This window comes from Mustela nivalis (genome assembly GCF_964662115.1).
Source record: "Mustela nivalis genome assembly, chromosome: 7".
In the NCBI taxonomy this organism is placed as follows: domain Eukaryota; kingdom Metazoa; phylum Chordata; class Mammalia; order Carnivora; family Mustelidae; genus Mustela; species Mustela nivalis.
This window is the reverse complement of record NC_139026.1, coordinates 91,148,204-91,173,459: the sequence shown is the minus strand read 5'-3', so window position 1 is coordinate 91,173,459 and position 25,256 is coordinate 91,148,204. Positions and strand designations below refer to the sequence as shown.

The following is a 25,256-nucleotide window of genomic DNA, read 5'->3' as shown; positions in this document are numbered from 1 at the left end:
AATAAGCACAGAGCTCTATTAGTGTTTCCCCACCAACATCCCATGGGAGGCCTAGCTTTCTGTGTGCTTAGGAGTACTCTCCACCATTGTGCAGGGAGACCAGACAGCATTCAGGTGCGATGTTAAATCGAACTCGTACTGGCACCATTGAGTTCAAGGTCGTCCGTTTGCACCCTGACTGAAGTGGGTTTAATCCTGCATGCGTGCTGGATCCCATAGCCAAAGTAGATAGCCAACCCAATCAGCATCCAGACACCAAATCGGACGCAGGTGCCAGCTGCCATCTGCATCATAAGGTAAACATTCATAAAGATGCTCAGAAGTGGGAGGAGAGGCAGAGCAGGGACCTTAAAGTAAAGGGGAGTGGAGCTCTGTGGCTGTCTCCAGATGACCTCAGTGATCCCAGTGATGAGCACCAGGAGCAGCAAACCACTATAATCAGTACTGCATCTCCAGAAAGCAGCAGAACTGGCCACTGAGCCAGCGCCAGGCCAAGAAGAGTCAGCAGCAGGGCAAGGAGTGAGGAGCAAATGTAGACAACCAGGCCAGAGAGTGTGGTGGGGGTGAGGCTGCCTGGATAAAAGAGTCCCCACATGGTCAGCTTCTCCAGCACAGGTCCGCTGTTGTGCTGCGCCCCTGCTGCATCATCTTCATCCTTCATTTCAGGCTGATACCCGACGATGAGAACACAAATAGTCACCGGGGAGTATGTAAGCAGGGTCCCAATCGACATGAGGTCCACCAGATCTGTGAGTCCAAAGAGGAATGTCACAAAAGCTGTGACAATGCCCGAGGCCAGTGGCTATGATGGGGAGGTCTGTCCTGGTGTACATCCTGGCAAGGACACCGAACAGGAGGCCATCATCTTCCATCACATAGATCATCCAACGAATGAGGAACATAGAATCCAAGACGCTGGTAGAAAAAGCAGAGAGGGCTCCAACAGCCACAACATCGCGGGCAGGGGCCCAGCCAATATGGAGAAATGCCTCAGGCAAGGGGCTCCCAGGTTGAAGCTGGTAGTAAGGCACCATGAGTGTAAGTGCTGCAGAGACAGCAAAATATACCAAAAAGCAGATGAACACTGAAATCACAATGCCCATGGGGACAGAATGCTTTAGATTCTGGGCTTCTTCGGCAGCAGGAATAATGCTGTCAAAACTAGTAAATGCATAGAAACAGGTAGCTGATCCACAGAGAATTCCCTCAAAGCCAAAAGGCACAAACCCTCCAGAGCCCAAAGGGCCCAAGCTAGAAGTGTCATTGAGTCTAGACATAGTCATTATGTAGTCCTCTTCTGTGAGCTTACAGTTGTGCAGGTTCCCCTTAATGAACCCAGAGATGATGACAAAACCAAGAACCAAAAGGTTCACCACTGTGAACACCGTAGTAACCAGGAAAAACTCACTAGCCCTCAGAGCCAGCAATCCAGTGCACAACACCACCAGGCCCACAGCAAAGAAGTCTGGATATTCCGTAAGGACATAGGGAACATACAGTGAGATCCTCTCACTCAAGGTCCAAGAGATCTGGTACCCAATCAGGCCATCAAAAGCTAAACTCCAGGCCCAGGCCATACTGGCTATACCAATAACATAAGACAGGATAAGGTTCCAGCCAGTGATGAAAGCCCAGAGTTCACCCACAGTGACATAGCTGTAGAGATACGCAGAAGCAGACTGGGGAACCCGGGCACTAAACTCTGCATAGCACAGAGCAATCAGCACAAAAGACAGGGCAACCACCAAAAAGCAGATCACAATGGATGGCCCTGCTATTTCACTGGCCACCTCGTCAGCCAGGACATACACACCTGCACCCATTGTGTTGCCCACACCCAGGGCCACTATATCCAGAGTGCTCAGGCTTCTGGCAGGAGAAATCTTAGCCACGTATTGCGCCAGTGTATGTCTACATACCAGCTTTTTACCAAACCTGCAAAGTGCCTTGCACAACATCCTAGATGAAACTGAAGAGGAGTCTAGGATCAGAGCACTGTAGCAAGTCCAGGGAGCCCAGAGTCTCCGACTGGGTTCAGTGAGGCTGAGTTAAGCCAAGCTGGGTTGGGGTTGCCAAGTTCGGGTGCTCAGGCTTCAGAGCTGCTGCTTCATGTTTCATCTTACGTGTGCTCTCCCTCCAGGATGCCTAAGACACAGTAAACAATAAATATTTACTGAACCCATATTCAACAACAACCAAAGCTCAGGAGTCACATGTCACCTGTTACAGCCTAAATATCACAGAAAAGGACACCAAAGGACATTACAGAAAAAATCAGCTCTGCTTTCCCCCCCAGAAAAAGTGCCAAATACCTCGCAACATTCTGCTTTTTTACGCACCACATGACATAATCCCATTTGGGTTCGTCTAACTCATGTAGCTTCATGTACTAATTAAGCTGTAAGACACAACAGGGCATGAATTTATTGTGCAATAATTCACACGCGGGATGTTTGCGCAGTGCTTGGGCGTGAGTTATGACACATTAATTCACGGCCTAGAGGGCCTCGTTGCAATTACAGACCCATTTTTTAAATATCATCTGAGTTTAAAATACAAATATTGGTCCCCCAGTCTTAAAACCCTTAGCCCCCAAATCAGCTAGCCAAGGTCAGATGGCATTTTGGCCCCCTTCCTCTTCATTTTGCATTATCCATTTAGCTGTGCTGATGGCCAAGGAAGTACAGTCCAACCCTTCACCTTACCCACATAGGCCCACAGGGCACTGTGAGATGAGAGAAAGAGGGAGGAAGGGGCAGGGCCTTCCTAACTACCTGCCAGAATGGGAGGAACAGGCTGTTGGGTACAGAAGCACAGGAAAAATGGGTGCAGCCGTCAACCCAGGGTCCATGACTAAGAAGGGAGAAGAGCCAGAAAGGCCATTTTATGAATTCAGACATTCAGTAAACTTCACCCAAAGCAACCAGGCAAAATTCACTACAATTTTTATGTCCACAGTTATGAGAGTGTGATGGGCAGGGAGAAAAGAAATGTCACCTAGCTCAGTCGCTCACAACCACAACAATTCCTTCTGTCTCCTCCCTCTCTAGGTTCCAGGAGAAAAGGAGAGCTCACTTCTAAGACAATGCTCCTCGCTGGCCACACCATGCTCTATAAACACCCTATACCATCTGTGATGTCAGCTGCCAACCACCTGGAGAATCTGCCCTGCTCTGTGAGCTTGTATTAAAACACTCACTTATAACTCCCTATTAATTTTTCACGAGGAGTTATTTTTAACTCCCTCAAACCATTGTCTGAATATGCCAAATATATTTTCTTAATGAACGAACCCGGCGTGTGGTTCCTCCTTCCCCTACTCCCCTGCTGCTATTCAAATGGTCCCCTCCTCATAGGGAGCAAGGCTTTGGATGAGCAATTCACAGCAATGCCCCGGAAATGAGTAGTGCAGAAGAGATAGAACAAAGTCATGCAACCCCCACTCTCCTCCCTACTCAGGCTTCACTTTTGAGAGAATTTTAGGAAATGCTGTCAGGGGCTTTTAAAGACAGAAAGATCAAGTCAAAACCGAAAAATCTTCCCTACAGATTTTCAAAAGGAACCCTTAGGTTATTGGGTCAGACCTTCCATCTACAAATCCATCAAGACTCCTTATTTGCCACCCACCAGTTCCAGTGCTCTGATTTACTAACAAGCACACGAGATAGATAAGGAGGGTCAATTCTTAACTCATGGGATCTCTCTATACTATAAATGTGATTGAGGTGTCTCCCACTCACCCCAGGCTTCAAACCCTTCAGTGGTTTCCCCATTGCCCTTCTTTTATAATCCTCTCTTCCTTCAAAACCTGACCTCTGCTTACTCCTCTAAGCTCATCCCCTACCCAGTTCCTGCTCCAGCTACACTCACTCTGTTCCCTTGCCTGTAATGCCCTCTTAAGCCCACTTTGCTTAGCTAAGCCCTCCTTATCTTTGAATTCTCAGCTCAGAAACTGCCTCCCCAGGAAGGTTCCCTGATCCTTACGCTGACTTTCCTATGTGTTCTCAAAGCAGCTGGGCTACCCCCATCGATCCTAAGGTATCAAAATTCCAGGGGTACTTGGGTGGCTCAGCCAGTTAAGTGTCCAACTCTTGATTGTGGCTCAACCTTGATCTCAGCAGGGAGTCTGCTTGATATTCTCTCCCTCTCCCCCTCCCCCTGCTTGCTCTCTCTCTTTCTCTCTCTCTCATATAAATACATAAAATCTTTTTTTAAAAACCCAGTTCAGCTGCCTGTCTCCTCCTGTGAATTAGGTGCTCAATAAATATTTGTTGAACAAATGTACAAATTGAGGAGAGAAACCTGAAAGAGCACATAATCCAGAATTCCCATCTACTTGACCTTGAGATACACACCTTGTAACCAAGCACCTTTATAAACCTGACTCAGGTAAATATATAAATGGTGTTACCTTCCTTGTAGAAGGCAATCAAAATGGAAAGTGTGGAGGGAAAACAAACTGTGATAAAACCTTGACCACAGATCATTCATGGCAGGTATAAATAAGCCACACATAGATGATAAAGAATTGCTTGTCTTTGAGGATGCTTGTTTTAAAAAATATCAGGTGACCTTGGGTTATAGGCAACCAGCCACCCACACCCAGATAGAGAATCCCCACTTTTTCGAAGGCATCATGTCCAGGACCTATCATCTAGGCCGGATGCCCTAAGGCAAAGGTTATCTTTCACCTTGAGGGACAGAAGGAGGCCTAATAGACACCTGGGGAACATTTTCAAACTTCAGATCCTTTCCCTCAGGAGATTCTTGTCCACCTACCCCCTCACTTCCCAGGACTGGTCTAAGCCACCCCAACTGACAAGACATTGTCCTACCTTTCAAAGGCAAGATGTTCTAAAAGCTTCCTTCACAAGAAGGCATCCCAGTTTAGCAATTAGGGGTAAAGGCTGTGCAGGTAGACTGTTCAGCTTCAAATCACAACTCAATCTGTGGAAAAATTAGTTCCCCTCTCAGTGCTTTGATTTCCACAAATGGAAGTAAAAGTAAATAGTTCATAGGATTGTTGTGAGGAGTAAATGAAATGATGCTTGGGAAGTACTCAGCTCAGTGCCTGGTAACCATATGCACTTAATATAATCTACCTAACATTTAATGTTAACATCTGATCCAAAGTCCCCAAACTTTGAAAAGCAATTAATCTTTATAAATAATCTTTATAAATGTCCAGCCTCAAAATCATGCACTGAAAATCAAACTTGTTAGCTAGCCGTCAAGAGAAAAGAAAACTGTTTTTTTCATATAATTCACTTTGAAATTCTAAGGACTCTAATTAGACATCCTCATACATGTTGGTGCTAAACACTCTGCGGTCCTAGGCTGACGGAGTTAGACCAAGCATTGAAAAATGCAAGGCTTGGGGCACCTCTGACTCTTGGTCTGGGGGTTGTGAGTTCAAGCCCCACTTTGGGTGGGGATCCCACTGAAAAATTAAAACAGAGGTCAAAAAAGAAAAGAAAAATACAAAGCTCAAATACAATAATAAGGGGCGCCTGGGTGGCTCAGTGGTTTAGGCCTCTGCCTTCAGCTCAGGTCATGATCTCGGGGTGCTGGGATCAAGCCCCACATCGGGCTCTCTGCTCAGCAGGGAGTCAGCTTCCTCTTCTCTCTCTCTCTCTCTGCCTGCCTTCTGCCTACTTGTGATCTCTCTCTGTCTATCAAATAAATAAATAAATAAAAATCTTTTAAAAATACAATAATAATTATATACAATAATGTACAATACTATATATATAGTATATATATAATATATAATACAATACAATAATTATAATACTATCTTTGTCCACAGATGCCTCATCTTATTTCTAGAAGAAGCAGTGCTGGATACAAAGTGGTAAGAGCGAAGAACATTATGTCAAAAATTTCGGATTTGAGTCCTGGCTCTTTCACATGACTATATAAACTCTGGTAATTTGCTCAATCTCTCTAAACCTCAGTTTCCCTGTCCTTAAGGAATTTTACTTTACTTCTCTGGATCAGTATGGGAATTCAATGAGAAGAGACAAACTATCACACACTGTTACTGGGAGCATCACTGATGCCACCATCTCGAAGCACAGTTTTAGTGGAATTAACAATGCACACACCTTCCCACCCCACAACCCCTCTCCTGTGGGGTTATACAACTGTGGTCACCAGAGGTTGGAAGCTATGCCAGCATCTGTTACTAGAGGAATTTATAAATAAAATGTGCTATACATACACGAGGAAGTAACTCACAGCAGTCGGAAATAATAAAGTAGATTTACAGAGAGCAACATGGGTAGATTTCAGAAACAACGTTACCTAGGAAAAGCAAAAGTATGTGTATGGCACAATGCCATTTATATGCATGTTAAGAACAGCCCCCAAATGCTATGTGTTTGTCAAGGATACACCTACATCTGCTAAAATGTCATGTCATTCCTCTGCTTAAAGCCTCTGCTGGTGTCGCTTTTCTACTCAGAGTAGAAGCCAAAGTCTGCATTTACAATGGCCTACAAAGTCCTACAGTATTTGCACTGACCAAGCTACATCTCAGTTTCCTGCTTCTCCTTCTTCCCCTTCATTACTCTCCAGCTATTGGCCTTCTAACCATTCTGGGCTCCAACATATCGGGCAAGATCTTACCTTAGGGCCTCTGTCCTTGTCGTCCCCTATAAATGGACCACTTCCACCCCAGAGAGCCACGTGGTTGCTCCCTTCACTGCATTTGGTGAAACACTACCTTTGTAGCAAGCTTTCCTTGATCACCCCATATAAAACTGCAGTCTGATCCTGACCACCCACCACAGACAGTTATCACTATTTAAGGTACTGTTTTACTTATTTGTTATGATTTGTCTCACTCCAATAGAATTTAAGTTCCACGAAAGCAGAACTTTTTTATTATTTTGCTCCTGCTTGTATTCCTCGTACCTACAACTTCGCCTGACACAGTCGGCACTGTGTATTTGGTGAATGGATGAGTGTATCTAAATATACATTGGGGGGGTGCCTGGGCAGCATCATCGGTTAAATGTCTGACTCTTGGTTTTGGCTCAGGTCATGATCTCAGGGTTCTGGGATCGAGACCCACATCAGGCTCCACGCCTACAGCAGAGTCTGCTTGAGACTCTCCCTCTGCACTTCCCCCCTGGGTTCTTTCTCTCTCTCTAGAATAAATAAAATCTTTTTAAAAATAAAAATAAATAGGGGCGCCTGGGTGGCTCAGTGGGTTGAGCCTCTGCCTTCAGCTCAGGTCATGATCTCAGGGTCCTGGAATCCAGCCCTGATTGAGCTCTCTGCTCAGCAGGGAGCCTGCTTCCCCCTCTCTCTCTGCCTGCCTCTCTGCCTGCTTGTGATCTCTGTCAAATAAATAAATGAAATCTTTTAAATAAATAAATAAAATAAACATAAACATAAATAAATACACCTATAAAGCATGGATTGGAGGAGCATTTGTTAAATGCACTAAAGCAAATGTCTCTAGTGAGGAGGGGAAATGAGAATAGAGATAAAGATAAAAAGGAAAAAGAAAATGCTTTGAAAAGGGGCCTGACGGAAGCAGTGATGCCAACATGCCAGACTGAGGGAGGGAACTGACCCCCTCCAGGCACTGCAGGTTCAACAAAGGAATTGCAGGAGACAATGCTGTGAGAGTACCTGGTACAGAGCCTAATCAATGGCAGACTCAATAGATTTAAACTGAAGGGGACCAAGAATCCTGCAATCATCAGGATGTGGAATATACAAAGAAGAAATATCTGCTAGAAAGAGGGTGGAAAACAAGGGAAGATGGGGCACCCCTCTTACTAGTTCTCTCTGAACCCATGTCCCTTTTCCCAACTCCTCTTTCTCCTTTATTCCCTTCAGCTATCTCTGGAAGGTCCTGTAGCTGGCACTAAGGATGCCTGCACCACAGTTCTCTCTCTGTGGGGAACCGACCCAGCCACCTACCTCCCCACAAAGAGTACAACAGTGGTTTTTCATGTTTGCTGAATCATAGACTCCTCTGAGGTTGCTCACCTCAAAGAAGAAGAAGGAGGGGGAAGAGGAGGAGGAGGAGGAGGAGAAAGAGAAGAAGAAGAAGGAGGAGGAGGAGGAGGAAGGGCAGGGGGAGGAGGAGGAGAACAACTAGTAGTAATAGTCGTCGTCGTCATACTCTTCGGAGGTCCATCCATGGACCATAGGCAAGAATCTCAGAGGAGGACCAACTGAATGGCAGGGTGGGACATGCTTTTGATCATTCATTTCCCTCAACTCTGTCATGCAGGGTGGTCCTTGGGCTCTCCCCACTTTTGCTGAAGATGAGTGAAAATGGGCCTACAGACAGAGTAGGAAGATACCAGGGAAGCAACGCAAAGAAGAAAACACATGGGAATTAAATAATCATAAGCAGGCAGAACAAACAGATGAACAACCAGACTTACAGAGGAAAAAGTAAACCCATGACTGGGAATCCTGAGAAAGTCTATCTGCAATCCAGTTCATAACAATCTTCCTCAAACACCCTTTCTCCATGAAATAACCTGCAATTATTCCACTGGTTTATATTCAGTCCAGACTCTCTGACCCAGCTGTCAGTGTCCCGTCCTAATTCCCCCCTTCCCTCCGGCCCATCACCTGCTACCTAACTCAGCTCCTCACATCCTGACTTACCCTTCCTGGGATGAACCCTGCCCTACCAGAGATGCCCTCCTCTCTGCTTTCCATCCAGTCTTTAGACCCTCTAGCTTTTCTCAGCCCTATTCTACAATTTCCCCCCATATCTAGGAAGCCTTTCCTAAGCCATCCTGATTGATCCCCCATCTCCAACCTTCCTCTGCTCTCGGCCAGCACTTAAAGCCTGTCCTGATGCTCAGCTGAAACTAATTTCCCCTTTCAGTCTGGTGGTGTCCTGGGTGTGTCACTTAAATTCCTTTACAGTCTAAAAGCTTCCAGAGGGCAAGGCCAGGATCCATGTACCTCCTCCTTCTGAATTCCACACTCCCATCCCCAACCCTCACTCCCCAGGACAAGGATCTGCTCCTAATTGTACCAAGTAACCAAAAGAGGCATTTAGGACAGAGGATATGAATATATAGATGTATTGATCGACTCGTTTATCTTGAGACTCCTAGAAATAGGATTTTTTTTAACTTTTTCATTTTTTGGAAAGAGAGAAAGGGCCAAAGAGAGATGGAAACAGGAGACCGGAACATGCACCATCATTGATTTCAAGAGCATTTCCTGAGGACATTTCCTAATGAGGGCTCTGGGTCTGTGAATCTCAGTCTAATTAGGAAACAGTCTCTCCCAAAGGAGGTGCTTGGCGCAGGGGAGGTACTTAAAGAAACGCCGAGAGAGGCCAGGGAACATGAAGCCAGCTTGTATGAATTCCATAATGCCCCCAGCTCCCCCCCTTCACTCCCCCCTCCTCCCTCTGTCTCTCTCAGTCTCTGAGCTCATTCCAAACTCCAAAACAAAAGTTCCATCCCAAGTCGCCAAGAACTCCTATCAAATCCAACAATCCACCCACTAAATTGCAGGCTGTCTTGTTTTCCCAGCCGGCCCCACCCACTCTCCTCCATCCTGGAGGTCACTGTGTTCACTCCTCTCTCTCTGAGAAGGGTACTGCCCTCACTCTGGACCTTTCCTTTTCAAAACACTCTTCCAAGTTAAGTTCCTTTCCAAGCAGTAAGTTCCACTGGTTCCCATGGCTGGGTGTTAACCCTCCTGCCAGTCAGGAAGTTGGCCTTGTGGCTCCTCCTGAATGGCTTCAAATATAGTTTGGATACCAGTTGCTTTGCTAGAAGTTTGGTAAAGACTTGAGAGGAAGGCTAATGAGCCTGTTCAATAATTATTTTCAGGTGCTCAAAGTTTGAGAGGAGGGACTATAAACACAACATCTTCAGAAATCATATCAATCTCTTTCTGTCCAAGCCCAGCTCCTTCCCTGATACCAAATTACATAAATTCTCTCATCCACCTTAAAATTTCCAGAGAATGAAAACTCCAGAGCCAATCAAACCAGGGACTCCCAAACAAGTGTAAAGTGTTCTGGATAGCTGAGCTTTCCAAGAGTTTCCAAAGTCCTCATCCAAGCAGCCCTGCAACTCTGGAAGGGGGAAGACAGGAATACGAGAGTAGAGGCTTTGAAATAACAGCAAGTGTGATGTACGTAGTACACCCATATTTCCAAAGTGGAAACAGTTCAGAATACAGGCAAAAAAGTAAACAGAGCAAAGCCACCATGAATGCTGGGGCCAAGGCTCATACCCAAGCATAGAAGGAATTTGTTAACAACCCAAAGAAAAAATGGAATTTTCTCTTTCTGTTGGTGCCTTGTCTAGAAGTGTGTGTGTGTGTGTGTGTGTGTGTGTGTGTGATCATGGTCATTCATTTATTCATTCAACAGATATACTTGTCCCCAATTATTCAACACTGCTATAATTATGGCAAATTAAAAAACACAAAAATCCCTCCACTCAAGTTGCTTACATACCTGCAGGAGGAAGCCGACCATAAACGAGTAATAAGAATATAGATTGTGTCAGATTTGTGATCAGTGCTGCAGAGAAAAGTAAAGCAAGAGAAGGCTAGGATGTGCTCTGGGTGGGTGTTGTGATTTTGAGATGGGTGGTCCAGACAGCCTCATGGATGCTCTGCAACCATCACAGCATCCAGCTCTGGAACTTGTTCATCTTCCTCAACTGACACTCTGTACCCATTAAACAGTAAATTCCCATTCTTCCTTCCCCGCAGCCCCTGGCAACCACCATCCGACTTTCTGTCTCTATAAATTTAAACTCTCTAGGTACCTTGTGTAAGTGGAATCATACAGTGCTGTCCTTTGGTGCCCAGCTTCTTTCACTTTGATGTCTTCAAGGTTCACCCATGTTGTAGCATGTATCAGAATGTTCTTCCTTTTTAAGGTAGAATAATATTACATTGTATGTATGTACCACCTGTTGTTTATCCATTCATCCACTGATGGGCATGTGGGTTGTGTGGGTTGTGAATATGAGTGTATAAATCTCTTTCTGAGTCCCTGATTTCAGTTCTTTTTTTTTAAGATTTTATTTATTTATTTGACAGACAGAGATCACAAGTAGGCAAAGAGGCAAGCCGAGAGAGAGAAGGAAGCAGCCTCCCTGCTGAGCAGAGAGCCTGATGTGGCGCTTGATCCCAGGACCCTGGGATCATGACCTGAGCCTAAGGCAGAGGCTTTAATCCACTGAGCCACCCAGGGGACCCCCTGATTTCAATTCTGAAGGATATATACCCAGAAGTAGGATTGCTGGATCACACAATAGTTGCATATTTAATTTTTTAAGACATCACCGCACTGTTTTCCACCATGGCTGTATGATTTTACATTCCCACAAGCAATGTACAAGCATCCCGATTTTTTGGCATCCTCACCAATACTTGTTGTATTCTCTTTCTTTAATAGCAGCCAACTCAATGGGTGTGAAGTGGTACTTGGCTATTTTTGAAGCACAACAAGGAGGCCTATGGGGCTGGGACAGAATGAGCCAGCAAGAAACAGTAGGGGATGAGGTCAGAGAGAAAGGAGGAAGGCAGATCCTTCATGTAGGGCCTGAGAATCACTGTGAGGACTTTGGGTTTTACTCTGAGTGTGATGGAAACCCTAGAAAAAGTGATAGTTTCATATGTTGGCTACCGATCTTCATGTTTTTTGGACAAAGTATTGGGTTTTCAAACTAAGGAAAGGCTTTCTCCAGAGTTTGGAAACAAGGCATGGAGACATGTTTTGCAGAGACCTCAATAGATGTCTGATGCTTCTGACAACAGAGGAGGGCTGTGTTCTTGCATCTATCTCCCTCTCTAGATGCCAAAGAAGAGATGTCATACAGAGTCCCATGGGACAGTAACATGATAGATTGCTTTCATTGAAAGTGTTCACGTTATGAATTATCTCTAGGCAGAATTCAATCACTTAAAAATCAAACAAAAGTCATTTTAGCGTCATTCACTATTTTGGGTTATTCCCACCATTACTGTGGATAACCAAGAGCTGACATGGAGATAAAGGGCGCTTTTTCTGGAACCTAGTGAAATACAGGACTGCAAAGACAGAGGTAGGTAGACTCTCAGAAAGGGGGCAGGAACTATGTGAATCAGGCACTTGTAATCCTTGCAGAATTAAATAGATGAATCCAGTCCCAAGCCCCAGATGCCTCAGGAAGGACTGTCAGAAATGTCTGAGATGATCAGGGCTGGAGAGAGAAAGGGCCCCAAAGGGAAGCCTGAAAACACATTTCTGAGAGGCAAAGAGTACCTCTCATAACCTCCCTTCCCCCAGGCGACAGGGATGAAAGCTTCTACATCAAAATGAGAAGTCCAAGGAGTTATAGATTTTCTCAACAATAAATAATCTGGAGAGAATGGCCGCCCAACCACCGTTTATAAATGTTAGAAAATACACACTTGTGTGTGTGGGCTGGGGAGAGAAATGGAGGGTAGAGAAGGAGAGAATTATGGGTTGTCCCCACTGGGAAAGGAGGAGGGACAGAAATCAATTTTCACCATGGCATTCTTAGGATTCAAATGGGGGTTAAGGGAGGGAAGTATAGTAAAACCTAGAAACCAAAATAACTAATTTCTCTCAGCAAGGAAACAGGCCATGTAGTCCTAGGTTCTGTGTGCTGTTTTTCTCTCCATCTGAGGACCACCTTATTCAACCTCCAGTCTTAACCTAGTATGATCACCACTCATCCCCCAAGAGAAAGAGACTCCACAGCTTGCCTCACATCATAGTTGCCAACTCCTTTCCCTTCTCTGTGGGCTCATTACAGAGGTCCTAGGTTACCTTTAAGCCTTCACACATGTATAATAAAAGTGGGACTAGGATATAGGAGAAGGCCGCTCTTTCCTCTCCTCAAGTGGAAAAATAGTAGACCTAAGTAGAAGGGGAACTTTTAGGTCATTCATTCAGTCATTCATCCAGTAAATATTAAGCACCTTCTAAATGCCAGTCCTTATGCTTGACCCTACAAACACAATGGGGAGGAACACCTGTTCCCTGCCTATATGCCATTCATTGTCTGTAAGAATGTTCTCATGGGGCGCCTGGGTGGCTCAGTGGGTTAAGCCGCTGCCTTCGGCTCAGGTCATGATCTCAGGGTCCTGGGATTGAGGCCCGCATCGGGCTCTCTGCTCAGCAGGGAGCCTGCTTCCCTCTCTCTCTCTCTGCCTGCCTCTCCATCTACTTGTGATTTCTCTCTGTCAAATAAATAAATAAAATCTTTTAAAAAAAAAAAGAATGTTCTCATGGGGCACCTGGGTGGCTCAGTCAGTTAAGCATCTGCCTTCAACTCAGGTCATGATCTGGGGCTCCTGGAATCAAGCCTCAAATTGGGCTCCCTGCTCCACAGAGGCCTGCTTCTTCCTCTCCCTCTGCCTGCCGCTCTCCCCCACCCCCCGCTTGTGCTCTCTTTCTCTATATCAAATAAATAAAATCTTTAAAAAAAAAAGAAAAGAAAAAGAATGTTCTTATATAGGGGCACCTGGGTGGCTCAGTTAGTTTAGCATCCACCGTTAGCTCAAGTCATGATCTTGGGGTCCTGGGATTGAGCCCTGTATTGGGCTCTCTGCTTAGCGGGGCATCTGCCTCTCCCTCTCACTCTCTCTCTCTGTTCTCTCTCTCCTCTCTCACTCTCACTCTCTCTCTCTCTCTCAAGTAAATAAAATCTTTTTTTTTTTTAAATAATGTTCAAGGGGGTGGGATTATGGACATTAAGGAGGGTATGTGCTTTGGTGAGTGCTGTGAAGTGTGTAAACCTGGTGATTCACAGACCTGTACCCCTGGGGATAAAAATATATGTTTATAAAAATTTTAAAAAAAATAATAATGTTCTTATAGATTTTCCTGCCCCAAATGTTTAACCTGAATCTAATGATAAAAAATGATCCATCTACAAAACAACTTTCTATAGAAAGTTGACTTTCTATAAAACAACTGACCTGTGCCATTCAAAACTGTCAATGCCAGGAATGATAGGCTGAGGAACGGCTGCAGATTAAAGGAGAATCAAGAGACACTAAAATGAGACATAATGTAGAACCCTGGATTGCACCTGAATCAGGAAGAAACACTCTACTAAAAATAATAATAATAATAATTGGACTATTAGTGAACTTTGAATATAGACCATACCTCACATTCATATAAACACATACATACACACACTAGAGAGAGGATGCAAATGTGGCAAAATATTAACAAGCCATGCTGGTGAAAGATAAATGGGTGTCAATATACTATTCTTAGGACTTTCTGTAGGTTTAATATTTTTCAAACGAAAAACTTAGGAAGATTGGGGCATCTGGGTGGCTTAGTGGGCTAAGCCTCTGCCTTTGGCTCAGGTCATGATCTCATGGTCCTGGGATTGAGCCCCGCATTGGGCTCAGCGGAGAGTCTGCTTCCCTCTCACTCTGCCTGCCTCTCTGCCTACTTGTGATCTCTCTCTCTCTCTCTTTCTCTCTCTGCATCAAATAAATAAATAAGTCTTTAAAAAGAAAAGTTAGGAAGAAAACAAGACTGTCCCAGTGGTAAAGGTTATGGATTCTTATTCCCTGAATGACCTTTATAAACCAGCATGCCATCACTTTGGGTTGGAACAAAATCCTACCCAGAATGATCTAGCCCCAAACCAGGAACTTTAGATCAGAGGAGTGGGTGGGAAGATAGAAATCCTTTGTCTTTGATTTACAACCAAAATTGTCAGCAAGCAAAAATGCTTAGAAAGAAACCACAACCTTGGCTCATGTTAGTACAGTTATAAAAACTACATACTGTTATTGTCATTTTGTGGGACTAACACAAATTAATAAATCAGGGCCCTAGGCTTGAGCTCTAAGAGGCACTGGGGAACATGTGCAGAGGTTGGAGGCAGAGAAAAATAGTATCTGGCAAATAGGGGACCAGGTATATGTGTAAGAATTAGGGATACATGGAGAGAGGGAGAGAGGGGTGAAAGAGACCAGAATTTGTTGAGCTATAAGAAATGCACATATGTTATTTAGTTTAACAACCAAATGAAATAAGTAATATTATTCCACTTTACAGACTGAGAGGTGAGACAACTGTCCTAAGCTCATAACAGCCAATAAAAAGAAGAGCTGGAATTTAAACTCTGCTCTTTGTTACTTCAAAGATCATGTCCTTTCTACTGAAGCACCTTACCTCCACAAAGAGTCAAAACTCTAGAACTTGGCCATTAAAGGAGTATTTGAGCCAGTTCTTATATTTGAGTCCAGGTCACCCTCTGCCGATGTCTTCCCTTTCATCCTAAATAGGTATTAATGAACCAGAGCTAAAACTAAAGGGATCACTAAATCGGAAGGCTCCATCTAACCATGTCCTGCCAAAATCCTAACCCATTCTTGGCGGGGGTTGGTGGGGGTGGTGGACTGCTTGGCTGGCTCCTCCAACAGAGCATCTGACTCTTGACCTTAGGGTCTTGAGTTCAAACCCCACACTAAATGTAAAGATTACTTAAAAAAAAAAAAAAAAAAAAAAAAAAAGTAAAAGTCTAACCCAATCTAGGGTCAAAATGTCTCCAGACTATATTTTTAGATGCCAAGGAAGATTCCAAAGCATCCTCAAACCTATTCTAATAGTTCCCAGTTATGATTTTATAACTAATTATAAATCCTACCCAAAACTTTAATCCCTCTCCTTTTGCTTGGCTTTTAGTAGAAATATAAGATAATAGCTCTCTAGTTGCCAAATATGTCACCCACCTGAGACTTCTTTCATCATTCTATCCCAAATCTTTTCTAGTGACTACCTCATTCTTGAGAAGAAGAAGAAGAAAAAAAATCCTCAGTGGGGTCAGGAGTGCTAGAGAAGGAAATGAAGTCTTCACTCTCATTGCATTAGGAAAATGGGGATGGGGACCGGATATTTCTACAAATGTGAGCTCAATAGCAGGAAGATAGTTGCAATTTCCCTGAAAACCTAAAAACCTCCAGATTTGCCCTTCCCAAACCTCAGCCATCACCCAAGGCTTCCAGATGTTGCTGGCACACACCGTTAGGAAACATCTGTCTCAAAGGACAGCCCCAACTGGGACAAAGGAGAGTAGGAAGGCAGACGGTGCCAATTTAATGAGGATGGTTTAACAAAACATCTTTTTAAGTTTTCCAATTCACTTGGCCATTTGTTCCCCAGACTTGGCTGCCAGTCAGGAGCAGACTGTGAATGTTTGCCAGAGAATGGCAATCCCCTCTTTATCCTTAACCCAGAAGGACACAGAACCAGAAAAATGTCAGCTCTCCAGCCACTCCAAAATATGATTTCCCCATTCCAGATCCAAAACTTCATGATGATGCTGGGAAAAAGGACTTGAGCTCTGTCAGACTGATCGTTCTGGTTTGATTGTTGTTGACAGACACCTGACCCAATAGAATATAAAAAATGAGCATTAGTGTTCCCCATTGTGACCCAAGTCTCTGACCAACTCTGAACTCACAGACCTAAGAGCATTGTTAGTATCTACTAATCATCCATGGAAACAAGCACAAAGACCAATAGACATGAGCCACCAATATAGACTTCTCTGTTTATTCTTGTATCTCCTCATTATTTTTTAAGGCTATTAAAAAAATATGGACTTGAGATAAGGAATGATGAGTATTCTGAACATGCTGTTAGTATAGGAAGATCAAAAAAGAAGATAAAGGATTGCCTTTCTATTTTAGTTTCAAAAAGAAGAAAACCCCAAATATGTCCAAGAACGAGAGTATTGACAAAGCAGTTCCCAAGGACCCTGACTTTATTCAGGGAAATTGCATAAAAATTTGGATTAAGTCTAAGGAAATGAAATCAAATGAAAGCCACTGGTTTCAGATATTTGCTGATCACCAACCTAGCCCTCAATTCAATTCAGCTGACATGAAGTCACTTAGACACTTAGCACCTTGTCCACACTAGACCTCCATCTAGTAGGTTCCTACCGCTTGAAAATAAGTGCATACCCAGAGCCTGCCATAGTTCCCGGTCCACCCTCCTGGTCCATAAAATTGGTAACTCTACAAAATGAGATCCTCTCAGCTCTCAGATTCACCCAGCAGCCATCAGACAGTGCTGCCCTTCCTTGAAGCAGGATAAAGCCCTAAATCACATTCTTCCTGACTACTCTGCATTGCAGCAGATAACTGAAGTGTGAGTGCCCTCTACCCTCCTTCTGGAAAATGACACTTTCCTCAAGTCTTAAAAAGACTGTCTCTCTCTCACTCCCTCTCCCCATCTCTCCCCCAACCAGAACTGCAGTTTCCTGCTCTCTATTAAATCCAAACTTCTAAGATTGCATTTCCAAGGCTTTCTTTTTACTGTTCTTCTACCGCTTGCTCCTGCTCTTAACCTTTTCTGTGGCTCCTGCTTGAATAGGACAAATCCTTACCCCACACATGCACATTACTTGACGTCATTAACATCAGCCCTCACACAAACTGTCCCTCTCTGCCTAGAACTCACTGTTTCGAAACCCTGTTCAACATGACCCTCCTTCCAGAAGCTTCTCTGGCCACATCTACAGATAGATATCTGAGCTCTCTAGTTTGCTTTCCTTGTGTCCCACTCTCTCCTCATGAAAATCCAGTGGCATATCTCACTGACCTAGAACTCTGCACTGAGAGAACACCCAGTCAGTGAAGAGGGCAGGAGTAGTAGGTGAAGAGGTGGAGCCCAGAGCTCCTGCCTGATGACTTTCAGCTGGCCTTACCTTCCCCAGCAGAAGCCTGACGTACAAAGAGTTAACTGTTCACCACCAAGGAAATAAACCCCAGGCTCTATAGCCCATTGTGGTGATGTCAACGATCTAAAATCAGAATGGAGGCCCAAATCTCTCTCACTACAACAAAGTGAAAGTCGAAAGGAAATAACCCAAGTTGGCTGAGACCAAGTGCATTATCTGTGCCATTTATGATTTGCTCCTATGTCATCCCCTTGGTGTGTGACAACCGAACAGACAGACAACGCAGAGTTTATTACTTCCACTGCTTTACTTAATTTGAAAAATAAGTCACCTCGTGTTCTGGCATTAGGCAACTCCGAGTATAATAACTATATGTAAGGCTTGCCTGCAGAGTGGGGGAAGAGGACAATAGTCAAATGACCAAATGGTGTACAGAACAGGACTTCACTTGCTTCAGGAGAGGGAAGTATCCATGAAACGCCCTCGTCCTGTAAGCTCCCAGAGAAAAGGATTTCCTGTGTTTGCTACCATTTTTCCTGTACTGTCTGCACATCACTAAACAGATAGATTCTGCGGACTTCGGTTTGGGTCTAAACTGAGAAATTGGATGGTTCCTCAAGTAGAAAACCACAAATAGTTTTTAAGTGAGAAAGACTGGATTCAATCTATTAAAGATCAGATTTCAACTAAGTGTAAATGAATATAAAGGCAAATTCCAAATTAGAAAATCCAGGCACGACAATGATTCTTTGTGGAAAAGAATTCAAGCAAAAGCAACATTTTTCTTCCCCCTTAATTATTAACACCAGCACTGTCACCCCCAAATCACCAGGCACTCATTTACACTCATTTACACATTATGCAAGACAATGGTGGCAAACAGAGAACTCTTAAAATTAAAATTAAGGACATTTCCTGGATATTTCTTTCTCCTGAAGGAATTCTTCCCCACCTGCTAAAAAAAGTAAAAGACACATAAACTATGAACCAGAAAGGTCATTCCTAAGTCAGAAATGAACAGTTGGGGCGCCTGGGTGGCTCAGTGGGTTGAGCCGCTGCCTTCAGCTCAGGTCATGATCTCAGAGTCCTGGGATCGAGCCCGCATTGGGCTCTCTGCTCAGCAGGGAGCTTGCTTCCTCCTCTCTCTGCCTGCCTCTCTGCCTACTTGTGATCTCTCTCTGTCAAATAAATAAATAAAATCTTTATAAAAAAAAAAAAATGAACAGTTAAGGGGCACCTGGGTGGCTCAGTGGGTTAAAGCCTCCGCCTTCGGCTCAGGTCATGATCCCAGGGTCCTGGGATAGAGCCAGCCTCCCCCCATTGGGTTCTCTGCTCAGCAGGGAGCCTGCTTCCTCTTCCCCCCCACCTCTCTCTCTCTGCCTGCCTTTCTGCCTACTTGTGATCTGTCAAATAAATAAATAAAATCTTTAAAACAAAACAAAACAAAAAAAAGAAATGAACAGTTAAGGCGAGGGTATATCAAAATCCCAGATGGCTTCATAGCTGGTGGGAAGTTAGAATAATAAGGACCTGGTTTTCCAGTGTTGGCAAGACTGGAGAATATCTTCTGTGCACTGTGAGTTAGCTGAGAAGGCCCCATGGAAGAAGTGGCATTTACCCCATCTCAGCATTTTGTGTAACTGTTTCCCAGGAAAACATCAGTTCCAGCTACATCTTCAGCTTGGGCCACGATATAATAAATAGAGCCTCTTTTTTGGCCTTCCTTCCATGCCCCCCCACCAAAAACACAAAACAAACTCCACCATACCCTAAACCAGTAAATCCAGTTAGTTTGCTCAATGATACAGATCCACTTAAGTATTTGCTACAGATACTAATAGAGATCTAGATGTTAAAATACAATAATAATTCTCAGTCTTGGTCTGTGCAGAAAAGGAAAAGAGAGAGAATCATTTCAGTTACTTCTCCCCAGGGGAAAGATAAGTAAAGTTCGGGCAGTTTCCCTGAAAGGTTGGAAAGAAAGCTGAAGTAGGGCACCTGGATGGCTAAGCTGGCTGGGCCTCCAACTCTTGGTTTCAGCTAGGGTCATGGTCTCAGGGTCCTGGGATCAGCCTCCACTCCATGTCAGGCACTATGCTGGGCATGGAGCCTCTTTGAGATTCTTTCTCTCCCTCTCCTTCTGCCCCTTTCCCCATGCTGAAGCTCAAGTAACCAAATACAGCTCACGCTAAGGAAAATAAACATCCAAACTTATCTCCCAGGAGTCTTCTGAGAACAACCTCACCAAATGGATCACTTACCAGGCATTTTCCCACCTATTATCTTACTTTGTACTATATTCTGTTTCAATGTTACTTGGAATAATCCCTTTCTAAAATAAAAACCCCTGGGGCACCTCAGTGGCTCAGTCAGTTAAGCGTCTGAATTCAATTCAGGTCATGATCTCAGGGTCCTGGTATCGAGCCCCACGTCAGGGCTCCTCACCCAATGGGGAGTCTGCTTCTTCCTCTCCCTCTGCCCCTCCCCTCATCTCTCTCTCTCTCTCAAATAAATAAATAATAAAATATTTTTTAAAAATTAAAAAATAAAATAAAAACTCCTAAAAATTTAATAAAATGGGGCACCTGGGTGGCTCGTCAGTTAAGCATCTGACAGGCTCAGGTCATAATCTTGGGGTCCTAAGATCAAGCCCTGCATCCGGCTCCCCATTTAGCAGGGAGTCTGCTTTTCCCTCTCCTTCTGTCCTTTCCCCCAGTTGTGCTCTGTCACTCTCTCTCTCTCTCTCAAATGGATAAATAAAGTCTTTTTTTAAAAAGTAATAGGGGCACCTGGGTGGCTCAGTCGGTTGGATGTCTGCCTTCAACTCAGGTTGTGATCCTGAGGTCCTGGGATCAAGTCCCAAGTCGGGCTCCCTGCTCAGGGGGAGAGCCTGCTTCTCCCTCTCCCTCTGCTGCTCCCCCTGCTTGTGCTCTCTCACTCTCTCTCTCTGTCAAATAAATAAAGTCTTTTAAAAAATTAAAATTAAAATTAAATAAATAGAAACTCCTTAGGGTAGAACATGATTCATGTTCTATCAATGAGGTGAGAAACCATAATTCTACAAGTAAATATTACTAGGGGCAACCTAGACTTGAACTTGAAGGCATGGCAGCCCCTAGTCTGTCTGCTCATTAGACCAAGAGGTAACATAGTCACTCCTCCAACTCACCTACCTACCCTCCTACCCCCAGCACTACACCTCGCAAATCCCTTCTCAGTCTGGCAGAGGCTGAATTCCAAGTCAGTGAAAACCCGTCCTGATGCAGACTAACACACATCAGATCAACTGTATATAAACCAAGTCCATCCCCCCCAAACATAGACCAAAATCTATGTAGATATAGACCAGAGCATTTGTGCTTTCTTCCTTCAATATCTATGAAGTTCCTGCTACATGCAGACACAACACTAGTTTCATTGCACCATTATTTGGGTAAGCAATCAAATAGCCAGAGCTTCTCTAGAGGCCCTATAGACTCCAAATTGTCTAATATCATTCTGGAATGGTTATGAACAAGTGGCTGTTCTTAGACATTCTGGGATAACTTCTGAAAAAACAAGAGTTAAATCCAATGTTCCTCATTCATGATTTGACACATATACAGGTTTGGTTTCAGTCAGAATCCAGTTTTGGAAATTCTTAACATTTCTATCACACCAAAACAAGATGATCAAGTTGACAAATCAGAAAATCCTGAGCCTCTGCTTTTAGATGTCTTCAGAAACTAGATGGGCTACCAGGAAGAATCAGAATTAGATTTTCCAAACAGGAATCAGAGAGAGAGATGGGGAGGGGTGCCTGACTGGCTCAGTCAGTTTAGCACCGGACTCTTGGTTTCTGCTCAGGTCATGATCTCAGAGTTGTGAGATCAAGCCCCACTTCTCCACTCTCAGCAGGGAGTCTATTTGATTCCCTCTCTCTTTCTCTGTCTGCCCCTCTTCACACCCATATGCTTTCTAAATCAATCAATCAATCGATCTTTTAAAAAGAAGAAGAAAGGGGCACCTGGGTGGCTCGGTGGGTTAAAGCCTCTGCCTTCCACTTGGGTCGTGATCCCAGGGTCCTGGGATCCAGCCCCGCGTTGGGCTTCCTGCTCAGTGGGGAGCCTGCTTCCTCCTCTCTCTCTCCACCTGCCAATCTGCCTACTTGTGATCTTTGTCTGTCAAATAAATAAATAAAAATATTAAAAAAAAAAAAAAGGAAGACGAAAGAGAGTTGTGTAAAGCCAAGAAAGGTGTGAAATTAAGGGATTAGAAAGTGATGTGATACGTTGATGTCAACAGTGAAAATCAATTTCTTCTCTCCTCCCCGTATGATTCTCTAACTCCCCTTTTCTCAATCCCGAATCCTGTCAGCCCAGAACACCTAATAAAAGTCCTCAGGATAAAACAATAGAAGGAAATCCCTCTGCCTGCCACTTATTTTCCAAACTACCACTGCAAGGTAGGATGGCCTTTGTCTACAATGAGCACTGATCCACATTCATTCCCCCCCCCCACATTCATTTTTCCTTTCCTTGCAAGCATAGATTCTGGAAATCCTTCCAGTGGTCCCATCTATCACTATGCCCTGTCTCTACATTTAGACTAGAGGTTGTGTGTGGTCAGAGTCCACGGATCCTTCTTCCATGTACCTCCTCCCAGTATACACCCTCAGTAGTAATACAATGCACACAAGGTGGCTTAGGAAAGGCCAACTATCTCTCTGGTTATCCTTCCTCACATCTTTAAATGTCCTTTTGTCTTCCCATGTAAGTACTTGACTGTTGTCTTCCATCTGTCCTCTCTCACCAGAATTTGCTTGGTTGCTCCCATAGCCCTAGTTAACTGCTCCACACTGCCACCTGCTCCTTTGGAAAGTTAATTTGTTTTTTGTTTTGCTGTAGGAAAGACACCAGATTCTCTGAACCATATGAAAGTTGTATCATGCCTCAAAGTCCTGAGTTCTTATCCAAATACAGAAGATGTGACTTCTCCATCAAGACCCATCTGGGGGCACCTGGCTGGCTCAGCTGGTACAGCATGAGACTCTTGATCTCAGAGTCATGAGCTGAGCTTAGAGATTACTTAAGAAATTTGTAAAAACAATTTAAAATGTTTAAAAAAAAAAAAAACAGGGGTGCTTGGTGGCTCAGTTGATTAACCATCCAACTCTTGATTTCAGCTCAGGTCATGATCTCAGGGTTGTGAGATGAGCCTTGTGTCAGACTGCGCTGGGTGTGCCTGCTTAAGATTCTCTTCCCTCTCCCTCTGCCCCTACACCCCTTCTCCCCTTCTCTAAAAAATAAATAAATAAATATTTTTAAAAGACCCATTTGCCACTCCCAGCTCATGTATCACGATGTACAACAAAGAGCCTCCACCACCCCTTTTTTAAGGGAGACACTTTATCCTTATTCCCTTGTTCTTTCTTTTTTTTTTTTTAAGATTTTATTTATTTATTTGACAGACAGAGGCCACAAGTGGGCAGAGAGGCAGGCAGAGAGAGAGGAGGATGTGGGGCTTGATCCCAGGACCCTGAGATCATGACCTAAGCCGAAGGCAGAGGCTTTAACCCACTTAACCACCCAGGCGCCCCTCCCTTGCTCTTTCTAATCCTCAATCTGCTTTGTGATTTCTTCAATAATAAAAAAAAAAATGGGATGAGGGTAAATCAAAAGAACATAATCCAAAAATCATTTTTTTATCACTTTGGAATATACTTGGTAAAGGAAATTTGTCCTTTCACATGATTTTGCTTAAACCAAGATCAGAATGAGCCTGCTTTCTGGAGGCACATAAACCATATCAATTGATAATGAGAGAAGTTGCCCAAGAACTGCTGGAGGGTAAGAGAAAAACAACCTAGAAATCAACATTTGCCACATATAATCAATACAACTGATGTCACGCGTGGATAAGTGTTGTCTGGGCTTCTGGTGTCGAGGTACTTCGTACAGGGTACATCATGGGGGAGGTGTGGGGGGGGCTGGCCTGAGAACAATTTAAGACTCCAAGGGCCTTAGAAATTAAAGATAACAAATATGTTTTGTGATAACAGCAAAATGCCTCTTGGAGACCCAGAAAGCCAGTCCTATTTCAGACTTCTCCCCCAAGCCTTTATCAATCAATAAATATGCCTATTATGTACATAAAATTGATAGATTCCAAGACAGAGAGGACAGAGCCATCAAGTTTCAATGTTTATTTAGCACTGGCCCCTTTACAATATATTTGGGACCTCAGATAAGCCTCCATACAGTGTTTTAAAGACCACTAGGCAGCCACACCCCAGAGGAACTTGGAAATCTTTCCTCCTCCAGGCTGACCTGGCAGATACTCAATCCCCACCGCAGCTTTTTTAAATTAGATAAGAAAGGCGAGGAGATACACTCACTCAGCAGCTGTGAAAATAGATACCTAACTCCTTCAGACTGGAGAAAGGAGACCCACAAGTCTTCTCTCCTACCCGGACCGCGTTATCAAACTGAACCGGCTCCTCTTCCAAGTCCGCACCAATGCCCTCCCTAAGAAGGCAGGACACAGAGACCTTCAGAATCAACAGTGAGAAAGGAGACGTAACATGGAAGGGGCAGCAGAGTCAGGTGGAAGATTCTTCATTCCTTCAAGGAATGGGTCTAAGCATCCTATGTGCTAGGCCCTGTGGGAAAGACAAAGAGGAAGAAAGCAAGCTCCGCACTAGGCCAGAAAGGAAAGGCCAGGAGGGAGGGCATGGCATGTGTGGGCCAAGTGATGCTAGAAGCTGATCTTGGAAGAAGGTGGGCACTCGGGCAGGAACGAGGGAGCGTTCAGTCTGTGTGTCCGCAACCGGAGTGGGGAGAGCCGTCCTCACGACCCCACCCCGCTCTGAGAGCTTCTCTTCATTTAGAAAAAAGGGTCTATGTCCACAGAAGCTGTGAGGACGGGATTGGTGGGAACAAAAAAACTACAGGCGCCTCAGTGTTTTCTGCAAAGCCCCTCCTCCCAAGCCAAAAGCCATGCGGCTGAACGTGGCCGGGGCTCCCGCTCAGCCATGTGCTCTTCCAACTCTGATGACGTTCACTGTTCATCAGTGTGGGTTTGGGAAGCAAAGAGCTAACTAGTTTTTATCAAAAATGGAAATAAATGCAATTATGACAAAAATGGGGGAAAAAAAAAAAAGTGGGAAGGACACTAGAGAAGTGCCAAGAGCAACCTCCCTGAACTCATATTTTCCTCAGCAAAGCTGAGACGCTTTGTGGTCTGGAGAACAGAGTGTAGGCCTCCATAGTTCTCCAACCACCACAAACCTACCTATCCTTCCCAAACTCACAAGGCCTCTGGTCTGCACCCCCTAACCCCCATGCAAAGTCTAGCTCTGGCGCCATGAAATACCTTCTGCTCCAACATCACACAGCTCCGCACACCGGCACCCGCACCCGGGGGCAGTCCAGGCCCCGCCTACTTTCTCTCTGGCCCTGTCACAGTTTTCTTGCCAACTCTATTAACACCAAAAAAAATCACTTACCCGTGGGCTTTTTCTACCTCAGAGGGGAAGACCTGCAAAGAAAGTGCAAGCTAAACCCAAGGAGAGCTAAGGAGCTTGACCAA

The 25,256-nt window shown here is 44.4% G+C and overlaps 1 pseudogene across 1 annotated transcript; it reads right to left on the bottom strand.

Annotated features, from left to right (window-relative positions):
- On the bottom strand, window positions 1–25,256 carry LOC309869820 (cationic amino acid transporter 3 pseudogene; annotated as a pseudogene). Its single transcript, XR_014316500.1, has 3 exons — window positions 25,174–25,256; window positions 21,694–21,847; window positions 1–2,145 (listed from the first exon to the last, which is right to left on the bottom strand). The product of XR_014316500.1 is annotated as a cationic amino acid transporter 3 pseudogene (transcript).